This window comes from Odocoileus virginianus, chromosome 12 (genome assembly GCF_023699985.2).
Source record: "Odocoileus virginianus isolate 20LAN1187 ecotype Illinois chromosome 12, Ovbor_1.2, whole genome shotgun sequence".
Taxonomy (NCBI): Eukaryota; Metazoa; Chordata; class Mammalia; order Artiodactyla; family Cervidae; genus Odocoileus; species Odocoileus virginianus.
The window spans coordinates 48,125,733-48,148,135 of NC_069685.1; the positions used below are offsets into that span (position 1 = coordinate 48,125,733).

The 22,403-nt window shown below is 45.1% G+C and overlaps 1 protein-coding gene and 1 non-coding gene across 7 annotated transcripts in view; one reads left to right on the forward strand and one right to left on the reverse strand.

The window, feature by feature from the left end:
• Positions 1-22,403, reverse strand: part of RFLNA (refilin A) — a 270,973-nt gene that overhangs the window by 119,205 nt on the left and 129,365 nt on the right. The window lies entirely within an intron of this gene.
• TRNAF-GAA (transfer RNA phenylalanine (anticodon GAA)) lies at positions 21,284-21,356 on the forward strand. The gene has a single exon. It is a non-coding gene; the product is annotated as a tRNA-Phe (tRNA).

Consider the following 22,403-nt stretch of genomic DNA (forward strand, 5'->3'; position numbering starts at 1 on the left):
CAGTCACATTGGGGGTTAGGCCTCAACATATGAATTTGGTGTCCACAACAACAAATAAATATGAATACCTGTGTGTGTGTGTGTGTGTGTGTGTGTGTGTGTGTTCCTTTTCCCCACATTTTCCACAAATAAAGTGAATGTGTTAGTTGCTCAGTCGTGTCCAACTTTTTGTGACCCCATGGTCTATCCATGGGATTCTCCAGGCAAGAATACTGGAGTGGGTTGCCATTCCCTTCTCCAGGGGATCTTCCTGACACAGGGATTGAACCGGGGTCTCCTGCATTGCAGCCAGTACCTTTACCATCTGAGCTACCAAGGAAACCCTTTCTCACAAATGGCAGTGTGCTATTCACATCTTGCTTTCTAAAGATCTATCTGGGAGACTTTTCCACACTAGTATACAGACAGTTGTCTAGTTTTTAATGGAGTGTAATTTATGGAACCAGTCCTTTATGAATGGACTTGAAGCTGTTGCCAGTATCCTGCTGTTAGGTATTAGGGGTAAATTGCCTGTGCAGGTTTATCTATCACCATTTTCCACCGGTGCATGTCTCTGTGGGATAAATTCCCAGGAGAGATGTGTGTTTTCATCACATTGATAATCACAATGGTGTGATCACTCACCTAGAGCCAGACATCATGGCATGTGAAGTCAAGTGGACCTTAGAAACATCACTATGAACAAAGCTAGTGGAGGTGATGGAATTCCAGTTGAGCTATTTCAAATCCTGAAGGATGATGCTGTGAATGAAAGTGCTGCACTCAATATGCCAGCAGATTTCGAAAACTCAGCAGTGGCCACAGGACTGGAAAAGGTCAGTTTTCATTCCAATCCCAAAGAAAGGCAATCCCAAAGAATGCTCGAACTACCATACAATTGCACTCATCTCACACGCTAGTAAAGTAATGCTCAAAATTCTCCAAGCCAGGCTTCAGCAATATGTGAACCGTGAACTTCCAGATATTCAAGCTGGTTTTAGAAAAGGCAGAGGAACCAGAGATCAAATTGCCAACACCCACTGGATCATCAAAAAAGCAAGAGAGTTCCAGAAAAACATCTATTTCTGCTTTATTGACTATGCCAAAGCCTTTGACTGTGTGGATCACAATAAACTGTGGAAAATTCTGAAAGAGATGGGAATACCAGACTGTCTGACCTGTCTCTTGAGAAACCCGTATGCAGGTCAGGAAGCACCAGTTAGAACTGGACATGGAACAACAAGCTGGTTCCAAATAGGAAAAGGAGTACGTCAAGGCTGTATATTGTCACCCTGCTTATTTAACTTATATGCAGAGTACATCATGAGAGATGCTAGGCTGGAAGAAGCACAAGCTGGAATCAAGATTGTCGGGAGAAATATCAATAACCTCAGATATGCAGATGACACCACCCTTATGGCAGGAAGTGAAGAGGAACTAAAGAGCCTCTTGATGAAAGTGAAGGAGGAGAATGAAAAAGTTGGTTTAAAGCTCAACATTCAGAAAACTAAGATCATGGCATCAGTCCTATCACTTCATGGGAAATAGATGGGGAAACAGTGGAAACAGTGGCTGACTTTATTTTTTGGGCTCCAAAATCACTGCAGATGGTGATTGCAGCCATGAAATTGAAAGACACTTACTCCTTGGAAGGAAAGTTATGACCAACCTAAATAGCATATTTAAAAGCAGAGACATTACTTTGCCAACAAAGGTCTGTCTAGTCAAGGCTATGGTTTTTCCAGTGGTCATGTATGGATGTAAGAGTTGTATGGTGAAGAAAGCTGAGCGCCGAAGAATTGATGCTTTTGAACTGTGGTGTCAGAGAAGACCCTTGAGAGTCCCTTGGACTACAAGAAGATCCAACTAGTCCATCCTAAAGGAGATCAGTCCTGAGTGTTCAGTGGAAGGACTGATGTTGAAGCTGAAACTCCAATACTTTGGCCACCTCATGCAAAGAGTTGACTTATTGGAAAAGACCCTAATGCTGGGAGGAATTGGGGACAGGAGGAAAAGGGGACAATAGAGGATGAGATGGCTGGATGGCATCACCGACTCGAAGGACATGGGTTTGGGTAGATGCCGGGAGTTGGTAATGGACAGGTAGGCCTGGCATGCTGCGATTCATGGGGTCGCAAAGAGTCAGACAGGACTGAGTGACTGGGATGAACTGAACTGGGAATCTTTCCACAAGCACATGGGCCATTTGAGCAGCATCTTGCTATGGCTTCTGTCCATGTCCTCTGTCCTTTTCTGAGTGTGTCACTGTCCTCTGATTGTGGATCTGTCCAAGACCTTGACCTACAACAGAATGTCATCATCAGATTGCAGACCGGGGCCTTTTCTCAGCTTGTATTGAGTCTTCCTGGGTTTTACTCTGGTTTCTTCCTCAGGACCAGCCACCAGTCACCACCTGAGTCACTTTTCTGTCATTCATATCTCATCACCTTTTCCTCTTGCACTTAGGGGAGCTCCTCAAACTTATCTAGATGGATGTCTTTAGCGACAGGGAGCAGGAAATCCCCCTACCAGTGACTTAGACAATCAGAACATCTGTGGTCTCCTAATAAGCAGGTGGGAGGTAGGTAGTTCCGGGCTTGCTTAATCGGTGACACAGCACCTGGAACCAAGTTCTTCCCTCTCTTCCCCACCATCTTTGGTGGATAGACGGAGGGTATGGTTCCAGGCATCACATGCGGACAAGGTGGCATCCAGTAGAAGAGAGGGGCGAGCCTTTCCATGTGCCTCCTGCTTGTCCACCATCCCTCTGCGGAGACCACCTCACGAGTCACTGGCCAGCAGGGCACCCAGGACCAGGCTTAAGACAATCATTGACAAAGGGGGATGACACCCCTATGGTTGACTTATATCAACCAAGATCCACCACTTTGGGTCTTGGAGGGGCCAGTGCCTTTCCCCCAGAAAGTGCACAGGGACCCAGGAAGACAGAGTAATAAAGGTTTTGTTTGTTCCCATGGAAGAGGTGGGGAGTATGGATCTTGGCCAACAACCACCAGCTTCCTCCCTTTTCCTGAACATCACTGGTTCAGTTTTCTACTGTTTCCATTGTTTCCTGATGCTTCCAGGGTCAATGTCCATCCTTTGGGTGTATTGTTAATTCCCTCACGATCTTTCCGGACACACTCAGTTCCTTTACTATTTCTGCCCGCTCCATTTCATTACCATCCAGTGCCGTATCATGTTTACCTTATTTTAAGATCCTATTTCCTTCAGAATTCCCTGTGGTCCAGTGGTTAGGATTCTGCCCTTCCACTGCAGGGAGCACAGGTGTGATCCCTGGTCAGGGGACTAAGATCCCGCAAGCCATTATTGTGAACCCAAGACAGAGGCTTCCTACAAATTCGTTTCCTATTCCTGCAGTAAATCTTTTTTCAAAAGTGTTTTCCTTCTTGAAGGTAAAGTTCCCCATCTTTCCTATGGTAGGATGGTTTCATCAAATACTAGGGTTTCTTTCCTGGGGCCTTCCTGGGATCAGATGTCTGCTCAGGTTTGGTGTTTGGTGGGTGCTGACTTTTTTGGTCCCCCTCCCAGTCCACCTGGTTGCTATTAGAACCCTCATTTCAGATGCTTAAGCCCGAGCCTTGGCTGTTAAGACCCAACCTGGAGCCAAGTTCCCTGCGTCTGGCAGCGATTTTCCTGGAGGGGCTGTGCTGGCTGAGGAGGCATCTTCCACTTCTCTGCCTGGCTGCCTGACAATCCAAAGGGAAATGTATTCATAGATAATTTGAAACAGTCTGAAGTCCTTCCAATGCCAGAGAGAGTGCATAAAAAAATCTACAAGCCCCCAAAGGTAGCACTCCCACCACTGTTCCTGTCTTCACCCTTCTTTCTTCTAACTTGACATCTGAGAAATCAAGGACCACCACCCACCCACTACTGCCTCAGGCCAGGTTCACTGCTGGGAATTCAAGCACTGGATTGGGCAGGAAAGGGAGGTTCCAATGGAGAAAAGAGGTGTAAAATGTCTATGGGAACCCCCAGAATACAGCCTCTGTGCAGCCGGGGGTGGCTACCCTCTCCGTGGTCAGAACTAGCCCTAAGGCCCTGAAATGATGCACACCATGATGGAACCCACTTACTGCTTTTCTGCTTGGCTCCACCATCCTGCCATTTGATGGCATCACAGATGCTTTTTCCCTTGGGTTTAACAGACGGAAGCCCATATTCCTAGTTGTCAGGACTCTTGCAGTTCTCTCTAATTAGGAAGGGCAAAGCTGGTCCCTTTGACTCCACATGCATTTTAGTTTTTATTTCTCAATAGTGTACTGAAGCATTTCCCACCACCACCACCCCCCACCATGCTTTGTTTGCTTGTTTGTTTTGCTAACGTGCCAGCAGAAAAAAATAAATAAATCACCGGGACCTTTGTTTTTCTCCATATGAATCTCCAGCTGGTTCCTATTCTGGGATCCCATTCCTGTCAGCATAACCAACTTGTGATGATTCCGCAAGCAAAGCTAGTGTGTTTTTTTGTTCTATTTAAAAAAAAAAAAAAAAACTCAAACAGAAGCCCCAAACTGCCCCCCATTCCCAGGACATCCACAATCCATCTGTGTCGGATCCCAAGGGTATGTCACCAGGACAGCCTGCGTGCAGCCGTGGCAGCATGGTGGCAGCTGCCAGCTTCTAGTTTGTTCTGTATCCCTTGGTGGTACCCTCCCAAGTCAGCACCATCTTGGCTCAGCCCATCACCGTGTCAGGTTTGTTCCCTCTTCCCCATTCTTGCTCTCTGTTAGAAGATGCTCCAGAACCTTGCAGTCAGTGTGGATCCACCTGGTGACCTCAGGGACAGATTGTCCCACAGAACCTGGTCATTCTGGTGTCTGCTTCTTGGAACCAAGTGAGGTGAACCAGCCGAACTTTTCTCCTCCGTAGTCAGGCTCCCAGTCCAGAATGCCCTGGTGAACGCTTGTCTCTGCAGAAGGGAGCCTGTCCTCAGAGGTGGAGGCTGGGGGCGTGAATGGTGTGGGTCTTCACACTCCCCGAGTAGCTGGCACACTCCCCAGGCTGCTTGATAGGTGTGCATCACCGATGGATGGATGATGGATATTTGAGTTGATAATTAAAAGCAATATATTTCATTTCCATTCCAGCAAAAATGAATGCTGTTAGAAAATGTATAATGTGTGGGTATCCTGAATGCTTTAGGAAACTGATACTTTTCTTTGCTTCTACAGTGGGTTTTCTATTATACTTTATTTTCCAAAAGTCATTTCCTTAATTCTCTTGTAGTTAGTATAGTTGTTCAGCTGCTTAAGTCATGTCTGACTCTTTGTGACTCCATGGGCTTCAGTAAGTCAGGTTTCCCTGTCCTTCACTATCCCCCGGAGTTTGTTCAGACTAATGTCCATTGAGTCAATGATGCCATCCAACCATCTCATCCTGTCACCCCCTTCTCCTTTTGCCCTCAATCTTTCCCAGCATCAGAGTCTTTTCCAATGAGTTGGCTCTTCACATAAGGTGGCCAAAGAATTGGAGCTTCAGCATCAGTTCTTCCAATGAATACTTTCTTGTGGCCCCTTATGAAATGAATAGCACGGGTTGAATGTGTTCTCCCCAAATCGATGTGATGGTATTTGGAGGTGGGGCCTCTGGAAGATGATTAGGGTTAGATGAGGGTGGGGCCCTCATGAGGGGGATTAGTGGCCTTATAAAAAAGGAAACAAAAATCATTCTCTCTCTTTCACTTTCCCCTTTTTCTCCCTTGCTCTTCCCCTCTCTTCCTCAAGTCCACAAGTTGAGGCCAGATGAGCACACAGCGAGAAATGTGTCTACAAGCCAAGAATCAGGTCCTCACCAGACATGGAATCTGCCAGCCCCTGGATCTCGAACTTACAGCCTCCAGAACTGTGAGAGGCAAATGTCTGTTGTTTAAATCACCCACTCTGGTATTTCATTACAGCAGCCTGAGCTGAATGAGACAGGCAGAATGGCAGTTTAGTTCTCATCCTACAGATAGGAAGACTGAAGCCTAGAGAGGTTAACGGCTCATCTGAGAATACGTAACCATTAAGGATTGAAGCCAGGATAGAAACATACACCCCCAGGATTTACAACAGGACTCAGACCACCGTGACTCAAATCTGGTGAGATGATGCTGAGTGAGGGAAATACCACCCAACAGGACGGAGCGAAAACTAGCACTCGGTCACCTTCCGTATCTTAGGAGCACCAATAAGCACTTTCCTACCAGTTCTCACTTTCTCTAAGTTAGAACTCAAAAGATCAGAAACGTTAAGTAACTGGCCCAAAGTCACACAGCAAGTAATAGGGATGGGATTTGACCACAGGGATGTCTAAACCATACAGTGCTTTCTTCCTAAGCCACCTGGTCTCCAGGTGGATGGATTTTGGAGAAAGGAGATGAAAGGAGTGAATAGAAAAGTAGGCAGGCCAAATAAACCAATCACTGAGGTTCAGATCTTTGCCTGGAGTTGAGATGCCATGACTGCCACAGAGCCAAGTGGAAATGTCGCACCCAATTTTCCCTGCCATTTTTCAAACTGACCCCACAGGCACTGAAAATCTATCCTATGCAAGCAAAGTTGCACAAAGGTGGTCAACACCATTAGGGCCTAAAATAAGTAGAAAATCCTTGGGTTTTCCCACCAGGCTAACTGGCTCTTAAGGAGATTTGCTTGCTTATGTTTTTTAACTAGAATCTAAAAGGTTGATTATTTCTGCATTTCATAACAAAGGGTGTAATACAGACCAATTTTTTCCATCTTTCAATTATGATCATTCTTCAGTAGTGATATCATGACCATGTTCCACATGCAAAGTGCTTTATTATGTTCACACTCATCTCCATTAATCCACACAAGGACCCCAAGAACTTTTTACCCAGGTCTCAAAGAAGCTGAAGTTCAAAGCCATTCTGGTGAATTGACTGAGTGGGGATTCAATTTGTGGTCTCTAAACCTCCAAAGACCCTGGTGACCTTCTCCAGGAAATGCTCCAGGATCTGGGCATAGCCAGCTTCCTCTCTTCCAGAAATGCTATGGAAATGTCCTCAAGGATCACTGCTGTCCCAATAGATAGCTCTTATACTCACCCTAGAAATGAGACTGCGGGGACTTTCTGGCAATTCAGTGGCTAAGACTCCACACTCCCAATGGAGAGGGTCCAGGTTCAATTCCTGATCAGGGAGCTATATCCCACATGCCATGACTAAAGATCCCACCTGCCACAATGAAAATCAAAGATCCCATAGCTGCAGCTAAGACTCAGCACAACCAAATAAAGAAATAATTTTTTAAAATGAGGCTGTGAATCGGAATTTGGGACTAGGAAAGGCCCATTTCCTAATGCTGATAGCACTTACTGGGATGTCTCAACCCTAGGTGGTGACAAGCATGGTGGGGAAGGATGAATAATGGACCCCAAAGATATCTGCAACCTAATACCCAGAACCTGAGAATATGTAACCGTACACAGCAAAGATGTGATTTGATTGTGATTCAGGTAAGAACCCTGAAACAGGGAGATGCTCCTGGATTACCTGGATGAAAGGGAAAAGTGAAAGTTAAAGTTGCTCAGTTGTGTCTGACACTTTGTGACCCCATCGACTATACAGTCCATGGAGTTCTCAAGGCCAGAATACTGGAGTGGGTAGCCTTTCCCTTCTCCAGGGGATCTTCTCAACCCAGGGATCAAACCCAGGTCTCCCGCATTGCAGGCAGATTCTTTACCAGTTGAACCACAAGGGAAGCCCAAGAATACTGGAGTGGGTAGCCTATCCTGTCTCCAGCGGATCTTCCTGACCCAGGAATTGGACCGGAGTCTCCTGCATTGCAGGCGGAGTCTTTACCAACTGAGTTACCAGGGAAGCCCTTGGATTATCTGGATGGACCCATGCAATCACAAGACTTTTTATAAGAGGAAAGGAGGGCCCAGAGTCACAGAAGGAGATGTGTGGACAGAAGCGGAAGTTGAAGTGATGTGGCCACAAGCTGAGGAATGTGGGCAGCCTCCAAATGCCAAAGCATCAGGGATGGGTTCTCCCCTAGTGCCTCCAGAAGGGACACAACCCTGCTGACACCTTGATTTTAGCCCCATGAGACCCATTTTTGATCTTCTGACCTCCAGCAATGTAAGATGATAAATTCATGTCATTTTAAGCCATTCAGTTTGTGGTAAGTTGTACAAAACAATAGCAAAAACAATGCAAGGGGATCAAACCAGTCAATCTGAAAGGAAATAAACTCTGAATATTCATTGGAAGGACTAATGCTGAAGCTGAAGCTCCAACACTTTGGCCACCTGATGCAGAGAGACGACTCATCAGAAAAGACCCTGATGCTGGGAAAGATTGAAGGCAAAAGGAGAAGCAGGCAGCAGAGGATGAGATAGTTGGATAGCATCACTGACTCAATGGATACAAATTAGTGCAAACTCTGGGAGATAGCGAAGGACAGGGAAGCCTGGTGTGCTGCAGTCCATGGGTTCAAAAAGAGTCAGACACAACTTAGCAACTGAACAACAACAATAGCAAACACAACCCCGGCATCACAGGTGGAACATAGCCACATTCTCCCAAGCTCACAGGCTGGGTCTCCACAGCAACAAACCCATGAAAGGGATTGCCAGTGTTGGCCCCATCAGACCATGTGACAAGTCCCACTTTAGGGTCCAAATGTTTCCAGTCCAATTCACCAGCAGCGTGCTGTCGAGTCAGAGCGCCCTGTCTTGTGGGCCTGGCCTGGAGGCCAGAAATCAGTCATTTCCCCTCAAGCAACAATTTCAATCCATTTCACATTCATTCTTACGAGAAAATATTCCCCCCTTCAGTTTTTCCACAAATGTGGCAAGGCTGCAGTCCAGGAAACAGAAAATAAAAGTATCACACGATTTCAGAACTCAAGAGAAACTAATTAAATCCAAATTTTCACAGAACGTTAAAAGTTGAACTCGACTCAAAAACACACTTGAGAGTCAGAGTGGATTTCGAATGCTTTCTGAGAAGGGAATGACAATCAAACCAACCACACAAACAAACAAACAAAATTCAATGACTTTTCTTTAGAAGTTTCTCCCTCCACTTACAGAAAGGAGCCAGAATTGAAGGGACCACAGAAGCACGTGGGAAGACCGTGTGGTTTTCAAGGGAAGGCTACGAAAAAAAGAAAATTCAGGGTTGTCTCTTGATTCTCAGTAATCCTGGGGTCTAGACAGACCCCATGGGATGAAATGAGTATCAGGAAATACAGCTTGGTATGTGGAACCTGGGCAATTTGAAACGGGGCATAAATTAGGTAGCAAGGGAAGGGGTATCGTTCATTTGCGACGTGCAAAGTAAACAGAACACTTTCACCCAGAAGCTTGATGAGAAGAGGAGTTTGAAGGCTGGAGCTGGAGGTTTCTCTCTGGAAAGACTATCACCACAGGTACATTTTATTTGTAAAGACTGAATGATCAACTCAAGAGTGTCTCCGGAGAATGAAGGGTCTCTCCAGAGAACACTTTAACCTGACAAAAATCATGCCAGTAGTAGCCAACATTTAGTCACTATAGTAAGTCCCCTACAAACGAACCTTTCAGTTGCAAACTTTCCAAGATGTGAACATGCGTTCACACGTCCAATCATGTCAGGCATGACTAAAATTGCAGCTTGCCCTCCATCTCCTACCAATGAACACCCAGGACTGACTGATCTCCTTTAGGATGGACTGGTTGGATCTCCTTGCAGTCCAAGGAACTCTCAAGAGTCTTCTCCAACACCACATTTCAAAAACATCAATTCTTCGGTGCTCAGCTTTCTTCACCGTCCAACTCTCACATCCATACATGACCAGTGGAAAAAACCATAGCCTTGACTAGACGGACCTTTGTTGACAAAGTAATGTCTCTGCTTTTCAATATGCTGTCTAGGTTGGTCATAACTTTCCTTCCAAGGAGTAAGCGTCTTTTAATTTCATGGCTGCAGTCACCATCTGCAGTGATTTTGGAGCCCAGAAAAATAAAGTCAGCCACTGTTTCCACTGTTTCCCCATCTATTTGCCATGAAGTGATGGGACCAGATGCTATGATCTTCGTTTTCTGAATGTTGAGCTTTAAACCAACTTTTTCACTCTCCTCTTTCACTTTCATCAAGAGGCTCTTTAGTTCTTCACTTTCTGCCATAAGGGTGGTGTCATTTGCATATCTGAGGTCATCAATATTTCTCCCGACAATCTTGATTCCAGCTTGTGCTTCATCCAACCCAGTTTCTCATGATGTACTCTGCATATAAGTTAAATAAGCAGGGTGACAATATACAGCCTTGATGTACTCCTTTTCCTATTTGGAACCAGCTTGTTGTTCCATGTCCAGTTCTAACTGGTGCTTCCTGACCTGCATACAGGTTTCTCAAGAGGCAGGTCAGGTGGTCTGGTAATCCCATCTCTTTCAGAATTTTCCACAGTTTATTGTGATCCACACAGTCAAAGGCTTTGGCATAGTCAATAAAGCAGAAATAGATGTTTTTCTTAAACTCTCTTGCTTTTTTGATGATCCAGCGGGTGTTGGCAATTTGATCTCTGGTTCCTCTGCCTTTTTTAAAACCAGCCTGAATATCTGGAAGTTCACGGTTCACGTATTGCTGAAAACTGGCTTGGAGAATTTTAAGTGTTACTTTACTAGCGTGTGAGATGAGTGCAATTGTGCGGTAGTTTGAGCATTCTTTGGAGTTGCCTTTCTTTGGGATTGGAATGAAAACTGACATTTTCCAGTCCTGTGGCCACTGCTGAGTTTTCGAAATTTGCTGGCATATCGAGTGCAGCACTTTCACAGCATCATCTTTCAGGATTTAAAATAGTTCAACTGGAATTCCATCACCTCCACTAGTTTTGTTCATAGTGATGCTTTCTAAGGCCCACTTGACTTCACATGCCAGGATGTCTGGCTCTAGGTGAGTGATCACACCATCGTGATTATCTGGGTCATGAAGATCTTTTTTGTACAGTTCTTCTGTGTATTCTTGCCACCTCTTCTTAATATCTTCTGCTTCTCTTAGGTCCCTACCATTTCTGTCCTTTATTGAGCCCATCTTTGCATGACATATTCCCTTGGTATCTCTAATTTTCTTGAAGAGCTCTCTAGTCTTCTCCATTCTATTGTTTTTCTCTATTTCTTTGCACTGATCACTGAAGAAGGCTTTCTTATTTCTCCTTGCTATTCTTTGGAACTCTGCATTCAAATGGGTATATCTTTCCTTTTCTCCTTTGCTTTTCACTTCCCTTCTTTTCTCAGCTATTTGTAAGGCCTCCTCAGACAGCCATTTTTCTTTTTTGCATTTCTTTTTCTTGGGGATGGTCTTGATTCCTGTTTCTTGTACAATGTCACGAACCTCTGTCCGTAGTTCATCAGGAACTCTATCAGATCTAGTCCCTTAAATCTATTTGTCACTTCCACTGTATAGTCATAAGGGATTTGATTTAGGTCATACCTGAGTGATCTAATGGTTTTCTCCACTTTCTTCAACTTCAGTCTGAATTTGGCAATAAGGAGTTCAGGATCTGAGCCACAGTCAGCTCCTGGTTTTGTTTTTGCTGATTGTATAGAGCTTCTCCATCTTTGGCTGCAAAGAATATAATCAATCTGATTTTGGTGTCAATCATCTGGTGATGTCCATGTGTAGAGTCTTCTCTTGTGTTGTTGGAAGAGGGTGTTTGCTATGACCAGTGCATTCTCTTGGAAGAACTCTATTAGCCTTTGCCCTGCTTCATTCCGTACTCCAAGGCCAAATTTGCCTGTTACTCCAGGTGTTTCTTGACTTCCTACTTTTGCATTCCAGTCCCCTATAATGAAAAGGACATCTTTTTGGGGTGTTAGTTCTAGAAGGTCTTCATAGAACTGTTCAACTTCAGCTTCTTCAGCGTTACTGGTCAGGGCATAGACTTGGATTACTGTGATATTGAATGGTTTGCCTTGGAAACGAACAGAGATCATTCTGTCGTTTTTGAGATTGCATCCAAGTACTGCATTTCAGACTCTTTTGTTGATTATGATGGCTACTCCATTTCTTCTAAGGGATTCCTGCCCACAGTAGTAGATATAATGGTCATCTGAGTTAAATTCACCCATTCCAGTCCATCTTAGTTCGCTGATTCCTAGAATGTCAATGTTCACTCTTGTCATCTCCTGTTTGACCACTTCCAATTTGCCTTGATTCATGGACCTAACATTCCAGGTTCCTATGCAATATTGCTCTTTACAGCATCGAACCTTGCTTCTATCACCAGTCCCATCCACAACTGGGTGTTGTTTTTGCTTTGGCCCCATCCCTTCCTTCTTTCTGGAGTTATTTCTCCACTGATCTCCTGGGTGTTCATTGGTAGGACTGATGTTGAAGCTGAAACTCCAATACTCTGGCCACCTGATGCAAAGAGCTGACTCATTGGAAAAGACCCTGATGCTAGGAAAGATTGAGGGCAGGAGGAGAAGGGGACGACAGAGGATGAGATGGTTGGATGGCATCACCGACTCAATGGACATGGGTTTGGGTAAACTCCGGGAGTTGGTGATGGACAGGGAGGCCTGGCATGCTGCGGTTCATGGGGTCGCAAAGAGTCGGACACAACTGAGCGACTGAACTGAAGTCCATTTCCTGTTGCTGGCGATCCTTCAGCTCTGCCACCGTCCGCCTCCACTTCCTCCTCCCGTCGGTAACTCTTCTTGCTTCTTCACTCAGTGCCAGCTCCGGATGCCAGCTCTCGTACTGTAGTACTGCGCTTTTCAAGGTCCCGTACTGTAAGATTAAAAATGTTTTATTTTTATGTTTGTTTTTTTAAATGATTTATTTGTGTGAAAAGTATTATAAACCTATTACAGTACAGTACTATATAGCCGACTGTGTTAGTTGGGTACCCAGGCTAACTTCGCTGGATTTACAAATTGGACTTATGAACATGCACTTGGAATGGAACTCATTCATACGTGGGGGACTTACTGTATTATGTATTATAAATACAACTGAGTGTTTGTTGAGATTGGATCCCAGGCACTATTATGATGTCCACATAGCCACGAGGCATTGGCATGGGGCCCTCAAAGCTTCAGGCTGCAATGGTTTCAAAGTCCACCTAAGGAGTGAATCCTGAAGCCCTGTGAGATCTCTTTTTGCCTGGGTAGGTAGGTCTACGCCACTGAGGTGTCCTGCATGGTCAGGAAAGGAAAAGTTTGGGAATGCCGGCTCTGACACATGCTGGCTGAGTGATGTGGCAAGTTACTCCGCCTCTCTTGCCCCCGTGGCCTCATCTGTATAAGGAGATGGTGCCTACAACCAGCTCCTGAGCTTGCTGTGAGGATTGAAAGCAGGTGAAGGACTAACCCAGGGTGTGACACGCCGGGAGGGCTCAAACGCTGCTCTCTACGGCTGGAAAACCACGGCCCCCCCTGCATCAAAGTGTAAGTGCAGTGAACGGAGGTAACCGCGACACCAAATCTCCATAGCTGTTTCTGTCATCAGCTCTTCGGGTCCCGCGCCTGGAGTGGAGACCCAAACTGGGCATCCCCGGCAGTGAGCGCCCCCTACTGGACACGCGGCCCCTCCGTTCCTGGTTCTGATTCAATCCAGCAAACATGAAATGCCCATGGCAGCCAGACTGAAGATACAGGCGGAAGACGCCTCCCACCAGGAGATAAGGTGCCAAGAATTAATAGTACAGAGGACTTCCCCTGGTGGTCCAATCTTCCTTCCAGTACAGAGGGTGGGAGTTCGATCCCAGGTTGAGGAACTAAGATCCCATATGGCGCCGGGGAACTAAACCGGAGCGCCACAGCGATAGAGTTCTCGGGCCGCGACTAAGACCCGACGCAGCCAAAAAATAATTAATTAATTACTTTAAATCGCAAAAAAAAAAAAAAAAAAAAAAAGAGTTAATGGTACAGAGCGGCATGGGTGACCAGCCAGGGAAGGGATGTACGGGAGTAGCCAGGAGCGGGGTGGTGGTCAGGGAAGGCCAACACCCCCGCCCCGCCTGCCTCTCTTCTGTCCTCTTGTTTTCCCTCTGCCCTCCTTGTTTCCCTTATTTAACACCTACGTGCTGTGTACCTGCCCTGAAGATGTGGGAAGAAGAAAACTAATGATAAAAGAAAGAATAATACCCCAAGAGTACAAGGCGCTTAGCAATCCAGGCAGTGTTCAAAGCCTTTCGCTGGTATTAGTTCATTTAATCCTCACCATAACCCCTCAACGTTACCCTTGTCCTTTTACAGAGTGAGGCATAGAGAGGTTGAGTAACCTGCCCTGGGTCACAGAGCCCCAGATAGTGGAGCTAGGGTTTGTCCTGGGACGATGCTCTTCATGGCTGGGAAAGCACAGGCTCCTCTTACATCCAAGTATAACAGCAGTGAGCAGAGGTGTCTGTGACACCAAAGCTCGTGGGGGCCCCGGAGGACAGAAAGGGCCCGGGTGACCCCAGGGAAGCCTCTAGAGAGGGGAGAGCCAGGGTTGAGTCTGGACGGGGCAGTGTGTAAGAAGAGAGGTGGGGGTGCTCCCAAGAGAGGAAGATGCTTGGGCATGGGCTGGGGCAGGGTGCTGGGACACCCGGAGGAATCTCGGGGCCTGCCACACAGGTCCCGCCAGCGCGCATTCATCAATGCTCACTGGGCGCTGCAGCGTGCGCAGGGCTCTGCTCGGGGCCATGTGCTTTCTTCTGTGGGTAGCTCATGGTTGCCAGGCTCTGTTCAAGGAATGTGTTTAGGGGATGCACACACATGATGCTTGCTTACACAAAGATGGATGTGGCTGCCTGTGGAGGATGGACTAGAGGGAAGTAAAAGTAGGGAGTAGGGAGCTTGGGCAGGGGGGTGGTTGGGAAGCTGCCATTTCCAAGGCTGAAGCCCAGTGGTCACACCAAGGATGGTGGAGTGGTTGGATGTAGGGTGTCAGGGGTGTGGGAGGAAAAAAGGACCAGGTCTGACGAGGTGGGTAGATCGTGGAGTCACACGGCCCCCCTTGTGGGACAAGAGCTACAGAGCAGGGGAGACTGGTGGGCAGGGTGGGGGCAGGCAGTCTGGATTTTATACTAAAGGATGTGAGCTGGGCGTGTCGTGGAAGGAAAATGGCATGGACCATGTATATTAAAAACATCTCTCTGGAGGAATAAACAGTACCAAAAAATGTAGATTTTATATGTACTAGGATCCAGCTTGTATAAAAGTTTAATATACCATAAATGTAGCATTACAAATCAATGCAGAAAAAAGGGATTAGTCACTGGTGCTGGGACGATTGGTTAGGTACTTAGGGAAAAAAATAATGTTGACTCCTCAACATCATAAACCAAAATAAAATCCAGATGGATAAAAGAAGCAAATTCAAAAGAAGAATAATGATAAATCTCCAAAACAAGCAGGGAAAAAATAAAGGTGAATACTTATTTGATTTCTGGATAGGACAGAGCTTTTTAAGCACCAGTGAAAGAAATCTGTGATTGATAGATTTGGCTATATTAAAGCAAAACCTCAGAACACCAGAGAATGTTACAAATAAAATTTAAAAGCAAACACACTGATATACTGATGATGGATCAATGATCAATATTCTTCATATATAAAAAGTTCTTAAAAACAAATAAGAACCAACACAATATTGTAAAGCAATTATTCTCCAATTAAAAATAAATAAAGCACACACACACAAAATAAGAAAATAGGCAATCACTCTAACAGAGAACAAAAGGCCTTTGTAAAAGAAGGGAAGCACATGTTTAATAGATGAATGAAAAAAGTCACCTGCATGATTAAAGATATGCAAAAACACATAAGTAAGACAATATATTTTAAAAGCTCACCAAACTAATAAAAAATTTCATAATAATTTTTAAAAAACAGTGTTAGTGAGGATACAGAAAAATGGGTACTCACACTTGTGGGGTTATAATTTGGCTTTTCCACTAGAAAAAATGTGGTAACAAAAGAAGCCCTGAAAATGTCCTCACACTTTGGTCCAGTAATCCCACTTCTAGAAATCTAGTGTCAGGAAATAATCAAAGACATAAGCAAAGGTTCACACAGGTGAATTATACTGCAACATAGTAATGTTAAAAAAGGAGAAATAATTCAGTATCCCAAAAAAGAATAGTAAACAAATAAGGTGTGGTATTTCCATGTGCTTTAATACTAAATAGCAATTAAAATCAAGTTTCCAAGGAGTATTTAAGGACATGAATAAGCCTTAATAAAATAATACTATGTGAAAAAACTGAAAATAATTATTTCATATGATTCAGACATCACTTATTGCACATATTATATATTACATACCACATATAGTATATATAAAATTATATACAGTATACTTACTATACATAACTATATAGTGCAGACATGCTAAGTCATTTCAGTTGTGTCCGACTCCGTGACCCTATGGACTATAGCCCACCAGGCTACCCTGTCCATGGGATTCTCCAGGCAAGAATACGTGAGTGGGTTGCCATGCCTTCCTCCAGGGGATTTTCCTGAACAAGGGATCGAACCCTCATCTCTTGTGTCTCCTGCATTGGCAGGCGGATTCTTTACCACTAGCACCACCTGGGAAGCCCAATTATATAGTATGCTATGCCAAACATTATATATCATAAAAATTGAACCACAGCAGAGGTTAGGAACACCAGAAACCTCCATGAAGTCGAAAATTCACATATGATTTATATTGGGCTGTCGTATCCGCCACTCTACATTAGGGGATTTAAGCAACCATGAGCCCATGCAGTACTGCAGTATTTATCACGGAAAGAAATCCATGCAGTTCAAACCCATGTTGTTCCAGGGTCAACTGTGCTATATTTTATATATAGTATGTATTATGTATATTAGTGTCTGGTCTACAAAGGGCTGCCTTCTCGTTGTGTTGTTGTTATTATTATTGAAACCACTGGAAGTAGAACCTCCAGAGGCCGGTAAAACCAACTTCAGGGAAACAGTCTGGAGACTCCCCCTGCCTCCAAAGCTAATCCAACTCATAGGAGTTCCCTGGTGGTCTAGCGGTCAGGACTCCGCGCTTTCACTGCCGAGAGCCTGGGTTCCACTCCTGGTAGGGGGACAAAGATCCTGCAAGACGCCTGGCATGATTAAAAAATACCAAAAATGTGCACAACCAGAGAGCCACTGAGGATGGCAACAGCCCCAGGAGGAAGCCAAGACCTCCAGGGCGCCACCTAGTGGTGACAGAGGTTATATCCTAAGCACACACCTAAGCACAGCTCTCATTTATAATTCAAACTCAAGTGCATCATTTAAATCAGCCTCACTGACTTTAAGAACACCCCAGCATATTCTGTGGGTGGGTGTTGTCCTGGTCAGATTGCAGGATATCAAAATTTGCTTAATAAAAGGAATTCTGTTCTTAATTTTCTTCTGTAAGAGAAGCAGACACATTGCCATTACATAAAGACGTTAAAATCAATTCGGGTATTATAGTTCCTCTACTTGGGATTTCCAGAGGACTTTCCTTCAACAGTATTTCCAGGGGGCAGGTTTCAGTACCAAGGGCACCTGTGTCCACCTTGGAGCCCATTACTCTTCCCTTTGCTAATCTAAGTATCTTAAAGGAAGGGATGATGTAATGGGTTGGCCAAAAATTTTGTTGGGGTTTTCCCATTACATCTTATAGAAAAACATGAATGAACATTTTGGCCAACCCAGTATATACAGTTCATTTCTAGAGCCTCAAGCTGAATGTGAGGCACATAATGGAAACTCAATAAACAGTTCCTATCACTGATCATTTATTATGTAAACCATGTGCCAGGGTATTTTAGTTACCTATTGCTGTGTTACAAATTACCCTACAACTTAGCAGCTTAAAATAACAACACTTACACAGTCTCACCCGGTTTGAGAGGGTCAGGAATTGGGAGTGGCTGAACGGGGTGGTTCTAGCTCAGGGTCTCCTACGTGATTGCAGCCAAGAGGCTGGCCAGGACTGTGGACATCTGAAGGCTTGACCGGGGTTGGAGGGCCCATTTTCTAGTTGGCTCTTCCACGCGACTGGCCAAATAGTGCTGGCTGTTGGCAGGAGACCCCAGCTCCTCGCCTTGCAGACTTGCCCAGAGGGCTGCTTGAGTGTCCTCCTCCTGGGCAGCTGCTTTTCCCAGAGCAAAGGATCCAAGAGAGACCAAGACGGAAGCGGCAGTGTCTTTTGTGACCTAGCTTTGGAAGTCACGCATCGGCATTTCCGCACTGGTTTCACAGCCCAGCCCTAGTCCGAGTGAGAGGGGAACACCAGGAGGCCAGGACACTGGAGCTCTACCGGGGGCTGGCTGCCACACAGGGGCTCCACTGGCCACTTGCATGTGTTGCTTCTAACCCTCACGACACTGCCATGGGCTGGGGCTTTTTTTGTCCTCACTGAATGGATAAGAAAATATCCCCAAAGTAGCTAAGTGTCTTGGGACTTTCCTGGAGGTGCAGTGGTTAAGAATCCGCCTGCCAATGCAGAGGACACGGGTTCGATCCCTGGTCCGGGAGGATTCCACATGCCAAGGGGCAACTAAAACCATGCTCTGCAGCTATGGAAGCCCACACGCCTAGAGCCCATGCTCCAAAATAAGAGAAGCCAACCACGATGAGAAGTTCATGTTCTGCAGCTAGAGAGGAGCTCCCGCTTGCCTCAACTAGAGAAAGCCCGAGTGTAGCAACAAAGACCCCGCACAGCCAATAAATAAATATTCTATATTTAAAAAAATTTTTTAATCAAAGTAGTGAAGCATCTTACCCTAGAGCAGAAAGTTCCAAAAGATAAATGCCACCTTTATAGGAAGGACTCCAAAGTCACATGACAAAAGGCATGGATTTGGGATATGGGGAGCAATGAGGGTCAGATTCTAGTTGGATACCTCAGTGGTGAAATATTGCTTTCCCCTCGGCCAAACTGTTTCCTCATTCACTGAAAAAAATGTACCAGCTGTGTACTTGCACACCCTGAAATACTTATTCTAAACATCTCCCTAGTTAAGAATCCTTTTCTTATATCCAAATCTGCATCTTTGTAAAGACATGAACCTCTTGCAGTTAGAGGTTGTGCTCCTGGAGGAGTTGAACTTCTATAAAGAAGGCACTGTTTGATTCAGGTATGAAAGTTCTGCCATGTTGGTGAATCTCTTCCAAATTCTAAACAACTGCCTAAATGTATTAAATTTAACTTAGATGAGACACTTTAAAGGAAGAAAGCAGCAAGACTTCTGGAAGTTAAAATAAAGACCCAAGATACCAAGTTTCCAGGCTCTCTCCCCAGCCAGCCCCATTTCTCCATCTCTGATATTAGAATCACAACAATAGTGATGATGATGATGATGTATATTATCTCATTTGAGTTTCCCCTTAACTTCAGAAGCCAGAATAATTATTTGTCCTTAATTGTATAGATGATGATGGAAAGGGTAAGCAATTTCCCCAAAGTCACATGGCTCATCTTTGGAGCAAAGTTGGGTTAGATGCTGAGTGTCTTGACTCCCGATTCTGTGATATAGTTTTCACTGCTCCCAAAACTTGAAAGCCAGCTGGTGCTCTGTGATGACTTAGAAGGGGTGGGAAGTAGGGGCGGTGGGGGAGAAGCTCAAGCAGGATGCTCAAGAGGGAAGAGATACATGCACATGTTAATTAACCTGATTGTAATAATCATTTCATAATATATATATGTATCAAAAAAGAAGAATTTATGGGTCACAATAAAACCTTGACCAATTAAAAAAAAAATTGAAAGCCAGTAAAATGATGAGCCAGGGGGTGGGGAGAGTGAGATGAATTCTCAGGGTGTTTGTAGGCTTCTCATTAGAAGGGTTCACTGTTTCTTTTCATTGCTTGTCCACTGTGGCTGTTCTGTCTTTTGAGTTCTTTTTCTTCCCCTGATGTGAACAGGAACCATCTCATTCAGATACACCCAAACCTAGCTTCCAGGAACTGTGCAGAAAAATTGCCCTGAACCCACCTCACTCCTCCCATTTTTTCTCTTCTCTTTTTCCAGCGTCAGCTGCAGGCTGAGCCCCCAGCAACTGCTTCTCAGTGGCTGGGAAGCCCTGTCAGAGGGTGCATTTTTGGGAATCCAGTTGGCCAAGGCACTGTGTTATTCTATCATCAGCAGGCATTTTCCCTAGAAGTCCCGCCAAACCTTTGTAGGATGCCCTGACAGTCTAGCGCTGAGCTGGAAGAAACAACTGCATAAGATTAAGACTAATAAAACAGATTCCATCTTTAAAAACGGCCAAATGCTCCCGAGATGGCAGAAATGGAGAGAACAGAGATTTTGAGAGTTAACCTCTTGAAAGAAAATAACACATCATCACTCGAATTCAAGGAATTTCCTGGTACTATCACTGGAAAAAAGGTCCCAAGCCACAAGTTGAAAGTTAGAAAGAACAGAACCAGAGAAAGCCAGGGACCCAGGGCCAGCTGCTCAGGGCCCCCCAGCCTACTGCTCCCAAGGTTAGCGTGCATCCCAGAGCGGCACAGGGTGGCCAGCTCGGGAATCGTCTGTTGGGGGACTGAGCTAGGTGCGCTTGTGGGTAACACTGGCTAATCGCTCTCGTAGTCTCTTTCAAGGAAGAGCATCCTTGTTCAGCTCCTCTGAGCCTCTGTCAACTGTGCTATTGTGACTCCTCTGTGCCTCTGTGGCAGCCTGGGACACCCTGCGTGAGGCTCTCAGTCTCCCAACACAAGGTTTAAAGGGCTGGTTGGCTGCATCAATTCCCTGACCCAATTTAACGTATGTGAGAGAACTCTCCATTTAGGGGCTCAAACTCAGGTTAAAAAAGGGTTGGCTGTTGTTATTGGCTTTTTTCCTTTCTATAATTTATTTGACCAACATTTACCAAGCATCATCTATATGGCAGGTGCTGGAGAGGAAGCAGTGAAGAAAATGATCAAGTTCCTGCCCTTCTAAAGCTGACAGTCTAGTGAGGTAAACAGGGAATATTCACCAGGTATTAGTCAATTGCATACTTTGTTAGAAGAAAAGATAGAGCAGGAGGCCTGCGTCGTCAGCATAAGCCTCACTGAGAAAGGGATGCTGGAGTAAATATCCAGGATTAGGGGACTTCTCAGGGGGTCCAGTGGCTAAGACTCCAAATTCCCAGTGCAGGGGGCCTGGGTTCAGTCCCCAGTCTGGGAGCTAGATCCCACATGCCACATGCAGATCAAAGATCGTGCATGCCATAACTAAGACCTTGTACAGGCAAATAAATAAATATTTTTTGTAAGATTCAGGATCAGGAAGTGTAGCAGATATATAATTCCCCAAAGATGTCCACATCCCAATCCCAAAACCTGTAAATGGCATTGTGTATGGACCTATGAACGGGTGGCAGAAATAGCTCAGTTGGGAGAGCATTAGACTGAAGATCTAAAGGTCCCTGGTTCAATCCCAGGTTTCGGCAACTGTTTCTGACCCTTTGCTTCCTGGCTCAGCTGATAAAGAATCTGCCTGCAATGCAGGAGACCTGGGCTCGATCCTTGGGTTGGGAAGATCTCCTGGAGGAGAGCATGGCAACCCACTCCAGTATGCTAGCATGGCAACCCACTCCAGTATGCTTGCCTGGAGAATCCCCATGGACAGAGGAGCCTGGCGGGCTACGGACCAGGGGGTCACAAAGAGTCAGATGCAACTGAGAGACTAATCACAGCACAAGGACCTTAGGTGGCAAAAGGGTTTTTGCAGCTGTGATTCAGTTAAGGATCTTGGGATGGGAAAATTATCTGGGTGGGCCCAATGTCGTGGCAAGAGTACAATGTGTTGATCTGTTACACTTGTATGTTGCAAAATGATCACCCCCAAAGCATTAGCCAACACCCACAATTGCCATTTCCTTTTTTTATTTTTTCTTTTCTTCTCTTTTCTTCTTGGTCACATCATGAGGCTTGTGAGATCTCATTTCTCTGACCAAGGATGCAGGCTGGGCCCTCAACAGTGACAGTGAGGAGTCCTAACTACTGGATCGCCAGGGTAGTCCCACCATATCGTTTTCACGGTGAAAACATTAAAGATCTACTATCATAGCAATTTCAAGTATATAATGTGATCACCATGCTGTACATTAGATTTCCAGACCAATTTGTCCTTTTTTTTTTTTTGGTATTTAATGTATTTCTTTCTTTAGTGGATTGTGCCAGGAATTAGTTGCAACATGCAGGATCTTTCAGTCAAGGCATATGAACTCTTGGTTGCGGCATATGGGATCTAGTTCCCTGACCTGGGATTGAATCCAGGCCCCCTGCATTGGGAGCATAGAGTCTTAGCCACACAACCACCAAGGAATTCCCCATATTTGTCTTATAATTAGGAGTTTGTACCCTTTGGCCAACATCCTCCTAATTCTACCAATCCCCTAGTCCCTGGTAACCACCATTCTCTTCTCTGCGTCATAAAACTCATGAAACTTCAACTTTTCTCGATTCCACATATAAATGAGATTATACAGTTTATC